The sequence below is a fragment of the Tamandua tetradactyla genome, chromosome X (genome assembly GCF_023851605.1).
Source record: "Tamandua tetradactyla isolate mTamTet1 chromosome X, mTamTet1.pri, whole genome shotgun sequence".
Lineage (NCBI taxonomy): Eukaryota > Metazoa > Chordata > Mammalia > Pilosa > Myrmecophagidae > Tamandua > Tamandua tetradactyla.
The window spans coordinates 164,283,937-164,297,568 of record NC_135353.1 but is presented as its reverse complement, the minus strand read 5'-3'; the positions used below and the strand labels follow the sequence as shown (position 1 = coordinate 164,297,568).

At 38.9% G+C, this 13,632-nt stretch overlaps 1 protein-coding gene across 1 annotated transcript in view; it reads right to left on the bottom strand.

Annotated features, from left to right (window-relative positions):
• Positions 1 to 13,632, bottom strand: part of ARHGAP6 (Rho GTPase activating protein 6) — a 588,162-nt gene that overhangs the window by 140,192 nt on the left and 434,338 nt on the right. The gene's annotated exons all lie outside the window — the stretch shown is intronic.

The window sequence follows — 13,632 nt, the reverse complement described above, 5'->3', positions numbered from 1 at the left end:
TGCTTGGAAGAATCCTTTTAGTACAAATTTTTCACGCTACAGCACAAAACCTCCTTCCATCACGGGACTGAGAAAGAGGCACTGAGATGACCCTCATCCGTATCCAAGACCCTCCATTTGATGCATGTGAAATTATGTAATTCCACACATGCTACTGATGCCTTGCTACTGAGAAGTAGTAAGGAAGGAGTGAGGTGGAATGACCTGGAACTGTGGCCACAATGCCAGAAAGAGAATGGCATTATCCACGTTACTTCAAATTGCAGAGTGTTTGTTTTCTCTTCTTTAAAATGGGGGAAGGTGACTGGATCAGATAATTTTCAAGGCTCTGTGCAAGTACAAATACCATAGTTTCCCAATAAGAAATGATGCTATATGCCTATTTGGTGTCATACCTATATGTATATTTACGGACAATATGGGACAGAATTGTTGACAGTTGATCACACCCTAAATCATCTGGTGCCTCTAGCTGATTAATCTATAACATGATATTTGTTCTCTCTTTGTATAAAAAAGTACATTGCTAAAAAAATAAAGAAAGAATTAAAAAAATACATTGATTTTTCTATTTCCGAAGAATCAAGGCCATGGACTTATTGGTGTGTTCACACCTAGCCCAAGCTAATTTTCTGGAAAGGTGACGTTGGGCAGGTAGATTATAATCTTTAAAACTCAGTTTCGGGGGTGCACAGGTAGTTTCAGTGGTAGAATTCTCGTTTGTCATGCAGGAGACTACGTTTGATTCTTGGCCCATGCACTCCAAAAAGAAAAATAAATAAATAAAAATTCAACAAATGGTGCTGTGATAATGGCATATTCACATGGAAAAGAATGAAATGTGACCCCTACCACACAGCGCACACACACACACACACACACACACACACACACACACACAACCCACCTCAGTTTCTTCATGTGAAAAAATAGAATATAAATATCAGGACCTCCTTAGAGTTGTTTTATGGAACAGAAAATAAAGTGATTAGCTCAGAGCTCAGTATGCAAGAAGTACTTGTGGAAAGGAAGTTATTATTATTTTATTTTAAAATAATAGGTCATTTTATTTTTAAATGGAAAGGGAGGGGCCTCGTCCATGGACACTTCATATCTAAAGACAATGAGAAAACAAGAAACATTTGAGAATATGGGGTTCAACTTAAATAGCTGGACACTTCATTTGCAAAACTGAAGTCACACACGTTCTTGTATATGATACTTATTAGGAATATTTGTAAATTACTTTAATTGCTCCTTCTATTATTTTTTTCAGGTTAAGAGATCATAAAATGATAGAAGAATTAAGTTAGATATTTCAGTTGTGTTTAGGAATCACCCAAGAACACAGAGATTTGTGCCTTTACTTTACTAAGTAAATTCTGTTACTAAAATTAGTTACCATTAGTAGACAATAAAATGTTTTAAAAATGTTCCATGTCTTTTTGTTGAATTAATCTTAATATATCCTATCACTTGAGAAAAAATATAACCAATGAGTATTTGACCAAGGTATGAACAGTTCATTTACAACTTACCAATTGACCTTTTGGCAGGCAAATAAGGACAATATTTCTTCTTAGATGAAATTTAAATTATTCGATTAAAATTTTTTTAAACAGGAAGTTTATACGTCACTTATAACGGTTTATAAAGTGAAAAATTATTAATATATACAGTTGCTGGCCCTGCGTCAAATGGAGTAATTTTTACAATGAAAAAGATAAACTCTTGGAAAAGGTTTACATTACAAAACAAATTAGGACTTGGAACATTGGGTTGATACCTCTTATCACATTAGTAATCAAAATCTTGGTCTTTCTATCTCATTCTACTGAAAAGTTTTTTTTTAAATGAAATTATGTGGTATGTATAATAATGTACTGAACTTAAAATTACTGAAGTAATTAGTTTTCCTGAGTAAACTTTTACTAAATGGAGCTTCAAACAGAGAATCACAAAATTTTTATATACCTTTTTTTTACTTCATAAGCTTTTAGCATGATAAGTTCGACTGCAGAGCCTTTGAAATGTCAACAAATGCATATAATGGACTCAAAACAAGGTTTCTTTCCCACTTATATTTATCTTTGAATCCTTTTTTCCTCCTGCACCCACACAGAATTTAAACAGTCTTCGTAGGGTTTATATAACACAGCACCGAGGGCAACTTTATAGCAGCACCTCTACAACTTACACTGCTTAATCATCTTCCGGAATGAATAAACATAGCTTTACTGGGAGGGTGTTGATATTCAAACAAATAACGTGACTATAAAGAATTCAGATTCAATAAAAAAAGAAGAAAGCTTCTGATCAATTTTCATGGGTCAATTCTCATCAACGTAGTAAATACCTATTAAATACCCGCTCGGGCAAAGTACTGTTTCATGTGTTGATGAAAATAATAAGTACTCATCCTTACAGAATCTACAATCTACCAAGGAAATACAATGCGCTCACAAGAGAAGGCCTAATTGCATTTACACTAATGACAGCGGTACACACAAAATGCTCAGCCAATATGGCAGAGATCATTAACTAGCTTTCCACACCTCCCCTCCTTTTTGGCAGAGCTTGAAGTAATCCCAGCAGTGAGCCTTCCACGAGCACTGGAGAGATGAACCCTTCTCCCCAGTCCCAGGGAGCGAAGGTGATTCATCCATGCCAATTAAGGAGCCAATTCCAGTCTCTAGTCCACTTGCCAATGACTGGTTTAGGGATGGGTGTGTGATGGAACCTGAACAATGAAGGCAAAGGAAGAGAAGAAAAGGAGCCTCTGGGAAAATGATTTCCCTCTAATTTAAAAAATATATGCTAGGAAAACGTGTTCTTCTGTCATTGGATCTATTTGCTTCAGGATGAGATGCCTGGAGCTGTGGCTGCCATCTCATGGCCAGGAGAAGGAAGTGGACAGATGGAACGCCTCTTGGTCCTTGATGGTTTCCTCACTCTTTGTATATATACATACACACATACATGTATATTATAGATAAAGATAAAAATACACGCAAAAAATATTTAAATCAAATTTTGAATGACAGGAAGAACATCAGGTCTTTGGACTTGGAAGACCTATTCACTGTAGAATGAGAGGTAAACTATATAACTTAATTTTACAAGTAAATTAAACTTGCCCATTAAATGCCTAAACTCGTGGTTTTTACTCTAATCACTTTCATGGCAGTCTTCTACAAGGGCATTGTTCTACCGCATTCGACAAAGTATCTTTTTCTTTTAAACTTTTTTTTATTAATTAAAAAAAATTAACAAACAAAACATTAAGATATCATTCCATTCTACATATACAATCAGTAATTCTTAATATCACATAGTTGCATATTCATCATTTCTTAGTACATTTGCATCAATTTAGAAAAAGAAATAAAAAGACAACAGAAAAAGAAATAAAACGATAACAGAGAAAAAAAAAAAGATTATACATACCATACCCCTTACCCCTCGCTTTCATTTCCCACTAGCATTTCAAACTAAATTTATTTTAACATTTGTTCCCCCCTATTATTTATTTTTATTCCATATGTTCTACTCTTCTGTTGATATAGTAGCTAAAAGGAGCATCAAACACAAGGTTTTCACATTCGCAGAGTCTCATTGTGAAAGCTATATCATTGTTCAATCATCATCAAGAAACATGGCTACTGGAACACAGCACTACATTTTCAGGCAATTCCCTCCAGCCTCTCCACTACATCTTGAACAACAAGGTGATATCTACTTAATGTGTAAGATAACCTCCAGGATAACCTCTCGACTCTGTTTGGAATCTCTCAGCCATTGAAACTTAGTCTCATTTCACTCTTCCGCCTTTGGTCGAGAAGCTTCTCTCAATCCCTTGATGTTAATTCTCAGCTCATTCTAGGGTTTTTCTCAGTCCCTTGATGCTGAGTCTCAGCTCATTCCAGGATCTCTGTCCCACGTTGCCAGGAAGGTCCACTTCCCTGGGAGTCATATCCCATGCAGAGAGGGGGTGGGTAGTGAGACTGCTCGTCATGTTGGCTGGAGAGAGAGGCCACATCTGAGCAACAAAAGAGGCTCTCTTGGGGGTGACTCTTAGGCCTAAATTTTAAGTAGACTTAACCTATCCTTTGTGGTTAAGTTTCATATGAACAAACCCTAAGACTGGGGGCTCAAGCTTTGGTTGTCCACATTGCTTGTGAGAATATCAAGAATTCAACTTGGGGAAGTTGAGTTTTCCCCCATTCTCACCATTTCCCAAAGGGGACTTTGCAAATACTTTTCTACTCACTGATCAAATCACTCTGGGATTCATCAGGGCATCACTCTGGACAAACCAACAAAATCTCATGTCCTACCTGAGATTCCAAGTACTTATGACATTCAATCAAACTATCTACATGAGTTATATTAGAAAATGCTCTAGTCAAAATATAAATTTTGTAACAAATAAACATTTTTTGCTTTAGTCTCACATATAAGGTGACATTTTAAAGTATTAATTATCATCTATTTTCAGCACCCTGCAATAATGACATTCCTTTGTTCTTCCTCATGCAAAAACATTTTTAAAATTTGTACATTGTACATTTCACTATTATTATACACTCTAGGCATTCCTAGATTATACCATCTCGATCTTTACCATCTATCTTTCTTTCTGATTTCATTTATGTCCCCAGCCCTCCTCCCTCTATCATTCTCACATGCAGCTTCATTGTTTTAACATAATTACGTTACAGTTAGGTAGTATTGTGCTGTTCATTTCTGAGTTTTTATATTCAGTCCTGTTGCACAATCTGTATCCCTTTAGCTTCAATTACCCAATATCTTACCCTATTTCTGTCTCCTGATGGTCTCTGTTACAAGGAAATATTCCAAGTTTATTCACTAATGTCAGTTCATATCAGTGAGACCATACAGGATTTGTCCTTTTGTTTCTGGCTAATCACACTCAGCATAATGTCCTTCAGGTCCATTCATGTTGTTACATACTTCATAACTTTATTCTGTCTTACAGCTGCATAATATTCCATCTTATGTAAATGTCACAGTTTGTTTAGCCAACTGTCTGTTGATGGACATTTTGGCTGTTTCCATCTCTTGGTAATTGTTAATAATGCTGCTATAAACATTGGTGTGTAAATGTCCATTTGTGTCCTTGGCCTCGTGTCCTTTGAGTAGAGACAGCATATAGATGGGTCCTGTTTTTTAATCCATTCTGCCAGACTATGTCTTTTGATTGGAGAGTTTAATCCATTTAACATTCAGTGTTATTCCTGCATGGGTAGTACTTTCTTCTACTATTTTGCCTTCCAGATTTTATATGTTATATCTAATTTTCCTTCTTTTTACCTTTACTCATAGACTTCCTTTCTACACTCTTCTCCACACCTCTCTCTTCTGTCTTCGTATCTGTCTCTAGTGTTCCCTTTAGTATTTCTTGCAGAGCTGGTCTCTTGGTCACAAATTCTCTCAGTGATTTTTTGTCTGAAAATGTTTTAATTTCTCCCTCATTTTTGAAGGACAGTTTTGCTGAATATAGAATTCTTGGTTGGCAGTTTTTCTCTTTTAATAATTTAAATATTTTATCCCACTGTCTTCTCGCCTCCATGGTTTCTGCTGAGAGAGCTGCGCATAGTCTTATTGGGCTTCCCTTGTATGTGATGGATTGCTTTTCTCTTGCTGCTTTCAAGATCCTCTCTTTCTCTTTGACCTCTGACATTCTGATTAGTAAATGTCTTGGAGTATGTCTATTTGGATCTATTCTCTTTGGGGTAGGCTGCACTTCTTGGATCTGTAATTTTAAGTCTTTCATAAGAGTTGGGAAATTTTCAGTGATAATTTCCTCCATTAGTTTTTCTCCTCCTTTTCCCTTCTCTTCTCCTTCTGGGACACCCACAACACGTACATTCATGCACTTCATATTGTCTTTCAATTCCCTGAGACCTTGCTCATATTTTTCAATTTTTTCCCTATAGTTTGTTTCTTGTCTGATTTCAGATGTTCCATCCTCCAGTTTTGAAATCCTATGTTCTGTCTCTTGAAATCTACCATTGTAGGTTTCCATTGTTTTTTTATCTCTTCTACTGTGTCTTTCATTCCCATAAGTTCTGTGATTTGTTTTTTCAGACTTTCAGTTTCTTCTTTTTGTTCTTTCCTTGCCTTCTTTATATCCTCCCTCAATTTATTGATTTGGTTTTTGATGAGGTTTTCCATGTCTGTTCGTACATTCTGAATTAATTGTTTTCAGCTCCTGTATGTCATTTGAATTGTTGGTCTGTTCCTTTGACTGGGCCATATCTTCAATTTTCCTAGTGTGATTTGTTATTTTTTGCTGGCGGCTAGGCATTTAATTACCTTAATTAGTTTATTCTGGAGATTGCTTTCACTTCTTTTATCTAGGGTTTTCTTGCTGGATGAATTTGTTGTCTACTGTTCTTTGACATTCCGTTCAGCTTTATCTGGACCTTTAGCTTAAGTTTTGTTTAACAGAGGAGAATTTTTCAGTTCTTGTTTTCTTGTTTCTTGCCCTGCTTGTGTGGTGCCTTTCCCCCACACACACACACTTAGGAGGGTCTACTTAGATATTATAGACCCCAGACAGATTTTCCCAGACCAAACTGGCCTCCTATCAGGAGGAAAGAGTCACCTGCGTCGGTTTTCCCTGAGGGTGAAACCCAGCAGGTTGAAAGACTTTCCTGTGAAGTCTCTGGACTCTGTTTTTCTTATCCTGCCCAGTATGTGGTGCTTATCTGACTGCAGGTCCCACCAGCATAAGATGATGTGGTACCATTAACTTTGGCAGACTCTCCCTGCGTTCTGGGGGGCGGGGCTCGCAGCTGGTCCAGCTGGTCCAGACTGGGGTACGCTGTGTGTCTGGTCACTGACGTGGCCCCAGGAGCTGTTCTATACTGTTTCTGGTTATTTAGCAGTTGTTCTGGAGGACGAACTAAAACGCGCACGTTGTTAAGCCGCCATCTTGAACTGGAAGGTTGACAAAGTATCTTAATCACAACGTAACATCTTCTTGAGGGTCCAGAATGAGACTTATGCACACCCACCAGGGGCTGTGCTGGAGGTAATAATGCTCTTACACTTGTTTTAAATTCCCGAACACTCCCCTATTGCTCTCACTGTTCCTTTCTGCTATTGGCTACTGATTTTTCTTCTTCTTGTAACTGTATAGTTATATGTTCTGATACGTAGCTTATTTGATAAACACATGCTCCTTAATAAAATGAAATGCATGGGCCTCAGGATTGTTATTTTGGAAATTCCATGGTCATTTGGAGGTCATTTTTCCTCCCTGATTCCACCACTGTGGCAGATGGCTTCAAACAACAAAATTCCAACATGACTGTCATCCCATGGTGTGACACAGTAAATGGAAATGGACACAAACAGCATTTCATTAAAATTCATTAAAATGTAGGCTTACTCAACTGCTCAATGTAGTATGCATTTGAATGGATAATGGAAGGAAATCATAATACACTAAAACCAAGAAATGGACTGTTGACTTAAAACTTTTTAATTATCTGATATCACTTTGGGGCTTTCAAGAGGTACTGTGTTTTTCTTTTCTCTCTTACACTTAATTATGTAGGGTCTGAATCAGTCTGAAGAGCTTAGCCTTAATCAATAACAACTCCAATTAATGAGAAAATCCTCCCAGTTCACTTAATAAAAAGTGCAGAGGAAAATACAAGCTAAGAAGCTAATTTCCAGTGCTTACCTTGATAGCATACACTGAGGGCAGAGGTTCAAAGAATTATCTGGAAGTAGTCTTCATTCACCAGACAATGACATTAATAGCTGCAGCATTTTCCAAAGCAAACTTTAGATATGTAGGGTGGTAACACAGTGCAATATTAGAACTCATAGATATGTACTGACTATAATTATACTCAATACCTGCATTATCCAACATAGTGTCATGCAGATGGCTATATAAGTAGAAATGCATGAAAATTTTAATAAAATGCAAAATCCAATTGCTCAGTCCCGCTAACCATATCTTCAGCACTCACCAGCCACATGTAGCTAGTGCCTCTCCCACTGGACAGGCCATTCCATCATCACAGAGTTTATTAGGCAGCATTGTTCTATAAACTACTTCCTGAGGTAGAAGAATGATTGCTATTAACTCAAAGATTTTAAACAAAAGATGAAATAAAGCAGATTTGCTGATTAAAACAGAAATTTCAACTCCTCCTAACAAGCCATGTCCCAAGCATTCAGTAACTGTGATCTTGTTTAGGGACTGTCTAAGTGCTGCAGAAGTGCTGTTTTCTTCCTCGGGCCAAATTGCAGACGCCGACAGCATTTTCCCCTCTAGTTTTCCTTTAAAGCAGACTAATCCAGAGTCTAAATAACAAATTACATTTTCTGCTTGTCTGAGAAACTATATTCAGCACCAAAGGAACTGTCATGCATTTTCAGACCTACCATCCACGTTTCAGCCTAGATCTGGGAAGAGGCCAAAGGTTTAAGCTGATGGAAAGATAAAAGAAAGAAAACAGTACCGAACAAAACAAACAAGAGAAAGCTCACAAAACTTTCGTCCATCCCTGAGGGTGGTTTACTGCCTATAAACATTAGATAATATTTACATTCTTTTCTATTTTGTGTTTGGGCCAATAAAGACCACCAGCACCAACACAGAACACCCCTGTTGCTCCCCCCCCGCCCCGGGTTTACCTGTAGTAAGAAGATACATGGGGAGAGATGCACCATCTCAGCCACTTGACATTTTAAATCAAACATCTCTTCATTGCTGTCATTTTGAATATAGCTATTGTATCATTCATCATTCCTGAGGCACAACTACATTTCTTCCAATAGAAAATTCTATGAAGGGAAAAAGGTCAAGTTGCTCATTTTATTTGCAAGCAGTGTCAAATTGACCACCTCTTCTCGCAAATCCATGGAAAAATGAAAACATTAGCTGTTCTCCTAAATCTGAAGCTTCTCCCTCAGTAGTGAGCAATAACTGAAAATACCAAGACTGAGGTTAAGACCAAGATATATTAAAAACAGAGATACTTTTGTGAGAGGCTTAGCATGGGAATCACAAGAGAAAACCCCATTACAACCAATTTTCCACATTTCTGGACCACAGTGGTATCTTGTATTGCTACATATTGCTTTAAAAAAATAGTCATCCACCTACGTTTGCCATGAAAGCTTGTTAATTGGAGTTTTTACTTATCGTTTTGTGATTTCACTTCTAATTCGTTTGCCCTATTTGGTGTGGAAGCCTTATCAGCAGGGGACATTGGCTGACATTTAGTTATTCAAAAATACTTCCCTGCCGGGAATAATCTATCCTGGCCTCATCTGAAACACCTGACTCTCTTCTAGAAAATAAACAGTATTTAAGGAGCAGGATTGGTTTGGGAGTGGTGAACAGTGAAAAGGGCCAGGCGAGAAGAAAGAAAGGAGTGGGTGGTCATTTGGAGCATGAAACGTTTACCTTGACAAATCAGGCCTGAAGCCTCTATCAAAAAATAACAACAAAAGCCTGCTAACCAGTATTGCCCTATAGTGATCAAAAACCATACCAGGACTTAGTGTTTATTTTCTTCTTGCTAATCCAAAGGAAAAACGTTAACAGAGTTTAATACAGCTCAACTTCTTCAGAATAGTCTGATCCTTGAAGGAATTTTCTGGGCTTTGCATTTGGCTATGGAAGGTGGGAGCTCCGAGTTAATAAAGTGTCCACACAAATGCAAAGATGGCTTACCCGTGTGGGGGCCGAGTGTGCAGACTCCAGGGTTACAATCCTGACCTTCACCTATCTGCTGGGCCAAGGTTTGTAGCATCTGTGTGCTTCAGTTTCCTCAACTATGAAATATAATAACATCCATCACTGAGTCATTACATGCAAGGAGCCACAAGCCGGACAAATAACCAGTAAATGCTGGCGAGAGTTAGTACTTCCAGGAAGGGAGTCTAATCTTGTGGCTCCAAAGGGAACACTACACAGAATGCCAGGCCTCATCCTCAACTCCCCATGCTGAGCATAACACGGGAGTAAATCCACCAGGGAAGGGCCTCGGGGCTGCACAAAGTTCATGAGGCCACCTGCTTTTGAATATCTTCCTTTCAACTTCTTCCTCAAGCCAGGGCCCTGTATAGACTCCCATGTTGGCCCCTTCCCTTGTCACTCTGGTGTAGATTACTGCTCAGCATTCCTCTTTAGTGATTTCTTTACCCAAACTGTGTTCCTCTGGAGCAGTAGCTCTCAGCCAAAGTGACTGTGCCACTCAGGGGACATGTGGTAATGTCTGGAGACATCTTGAGCTGTCACAACTCAGGATGCTACTGGCATCTAGTGGGTAGAGGCCAGGGATGCTGACAAGCAGCCCACAAAAGAGCAGTGTCCAGCCCCAAGTGTCAGTAGTGCTGAGGTTGAGAATCCCCAGGTTTCCCACAAAATAAATATCTAGCTTCAAATGTCAATATGAAGAGATTGAGAAACTCTTCTCTAGAAAAAAATGCCAACATTCAGGTCTGCTGCCTGTCCAGAGCTTCCTGACGCATGGAGGAATATAACTCTGAACAAATCTATAGGTTCATATGCATTTTTTTTAATAATTGAGAAAGAAAAACCAAAAGCTTAAAACTAAAAATTGGTATACACATATAATAAACTTTCCACTTACTACACTGATTGCACCAGAAAAAGTCTAAACAACTTGGGGAGTGGCCAAATAAAGAGCAAGATAGAGAGAGGTTGTCCCAGGATTAAATCAGCTGATGCCTCTAAGTCAAAACCATGCCTAGAAATTAGAATAGTTATTACATCCTTAGGGAGTAACTTAAAAAGTGAGCGTGACCTAAGATGATGGAATGAGAAGCTTTGGGGCTCCCTCAACCAACCAGCCAGAACTGGCAGAAACATGTTCCCCAAAGCTCCAGATAAAGGATTGCCGTAACAGGGTGAATGCCGAATCAAGACAACGGCCACCTAAAAGCAGAAGGACATCATGGTGCCTGGGCTGGCCTGGCCCCGACCCCTCACTGGCTGGGCACAGAGCCGGCCCACACTCCCACTGTGGATCCCCGGTCCCAGGACTGGAGGGAGCATGCGGGTCTGGCCCAATCTGTCCAGTTGTGGCCTAAGGGAGTCACCATCCCAGAATGTGCCCTGTGCGGAGGCAGCTCAGAGAGCTCTCCCTACAGAATGATGGAGGAGAGCAGCCAAGTGGCTGCCTGGGACAAGGGACTGCGGCTTGTAGGACATACAGGGTAGCACCGTGAGGAAACTGTTTCCTAGGGTAGAGGGGATTCTTCTAGCTGTGTAAATTCCTAGGGCCACAAATGCATGCCCAAGACAAGAGACATGTATGGAAAGAAGCAGGGCAGCCCCTATGCTTTGGCCTGGAGCTCTTATCTAAGCTTACTGTATGGATAAGTTCTGAAGGAAAGCACCTGCACAGGTCACAGGTCAGTCTGCAAAGACTCAGATGTGGTCTCTCTCTCTCTAAGCCAACTCCACAAGTGAACCCACTGCCCTCCCCACTATGTGGGAATTGACTCCCAGGGGTGTAAATCTCCCTGGCAACGTGAGACATGACTCCCAGGGATGAGTCTAGCCCTGGCATCATGGAAGTGAGAAAGCCTTCTTGATCAAAAGAGGGAAGAAAAATGAAACAAAAAAAAAAATTCTGTGGCTGAGAGATTTCAAATAGAATTGAAAGGCTATCCTGGAGGTTATTCTTATGTATTATGCAGATATCTCTTTTCAATTTTTGGTGTATTGGAGTAGATAGAGGGAAATACCAGAAACTGCTGAACTGTAATTCAATAGCCTTGATTCTTGAAGATGATTGAATAACTATAGAGCTTTTAAGGTATGAACACATGAGTGTGAAAATCTTGTGACTGACATTTCCTTTATCCAGTGTATGAACAGATGAGCAAGAAAAAAAAACACACAAAAATAAATAAACAATATGGGTTATGGGGGTTATGGGATGTTTTGGGTGTTCTTTTTTTGCTTGTATTTTTATTGTTTTTTTGAGTAATGAAAATGCTCAAAAATTGGGTGTAATGATGAATGCACAGCTTTATGATGATACTGTGAACCACTAATTGCACATCAGAGAAGAAATAAGGCATTGCTTAAAACACACACACACCGCCGTGGTTTTTGATGGGCACCATTTGAAAGGTAAGCTAATTTGTTGTCTGTTGGTAGAATCCTAATTAAAACACCCTGTATCTATTCATAAGTGCAAATATGAATTCAGCTTGCTCAGAATCACAAAGCTGGTCTCCTTTGTGACTGAATTCCTCTTGCCCAATTGACCACCCAAGGATGGGAAAAGAAGTTATTGTAAATCAAGCAAAATAATCCCCCACTCAGTAACTGCTCTGCATTTCCACACGGAGAGTTGTCTCTTGTGGTAAATGACCACCAAGGGGGAGAAAACCTCTGCAAATACGGGCAAGCATCACCACACCACTGTAACATTGCCATGGCAACCAAGGAAGACCATCCATCCCAGCTGTGGGTTCAAACTTTGTTCCAAAAGACGGAGAGGAAACAAACTCAAGCCCAATCTTCTTGGGTACTCCAAGTTATTATCTTTCCCGTGTTGTCTTGATTGGTTCAGAGAAAACTACTGTAGGAAATAATGATGCCTTGTTAGAATATTCAGGCCTACAGCCTCCCCTATCTTTCCTCCCAGATGAACACATATTCAACACATATGGAAGAGCAATTTCAAGTTGACATTCTGAAATTCAAAGGGAATAATCGGAAGAGGAAGGCTGCTGATACATTGCTAACATGACATTAGATCAGGATTAATTGGCCTGAATGCTCTCTATACCTGGTATTGAATATCCAGATTAAAATACACAGATAGGTTCAAATAGCTCAATAGCTTCCTGCATTGTACCTTCCACAAATGTCAGCTACCAAGGCAGCAGTCCCAACTGACTCTTTCCGCATGGTCCTGACTAGTGAAGGAAAATGTTTGCAAATCTGCACAGCTGCATGCTTTATAAAATCCCATTTTCTCCTTGCAATGAGGAACTTGGGCTCAAAATGGTTTCCACAGATAATTTTTTTCATCTGAAAATAGGTAGTTAATCTCTGCACAACAGAGCAACTTCAAAATCTATTTCTTTTTAAAGACAATTGAAGATTTCTAAAGTACTCATTAAACATTGCTAAAATGTGCAATTTCCATCAGCGGGATTTACAAAGTTAAAAAAAAGTAGGGTACAACCTGCCTTTGTTGCTTATTTTTCCTTTAGTTATAGAAAACAAATGTTTCTGATGAACAGCGATAGGCATCCAAGAATATGTAATCACTGCAGATTGAATTGATGTATTTTGCAGTTACTATTACTGTAAATTATCAGAATCACAATATAAAGGCTTTGCCCTCCTACAAAATGGAATCACTCAACAGATTGTAAATGATCATGACCTAAGAGCAGCCAATTTTCTTCAAAATCATGTGGTTCTGTTTGGGATGATGGAAAAGGCTTGGTAACAGATGGCTGTGAAGGTAGCACAGCATTGTGACTATAATTACCACCACAGACTCGTATTCTTGAATGTGGTTAAAATGGGGAAATGTTATGTTGCATACATGTTACCATAATAAAATTTTAAAAATCAGTGTGACT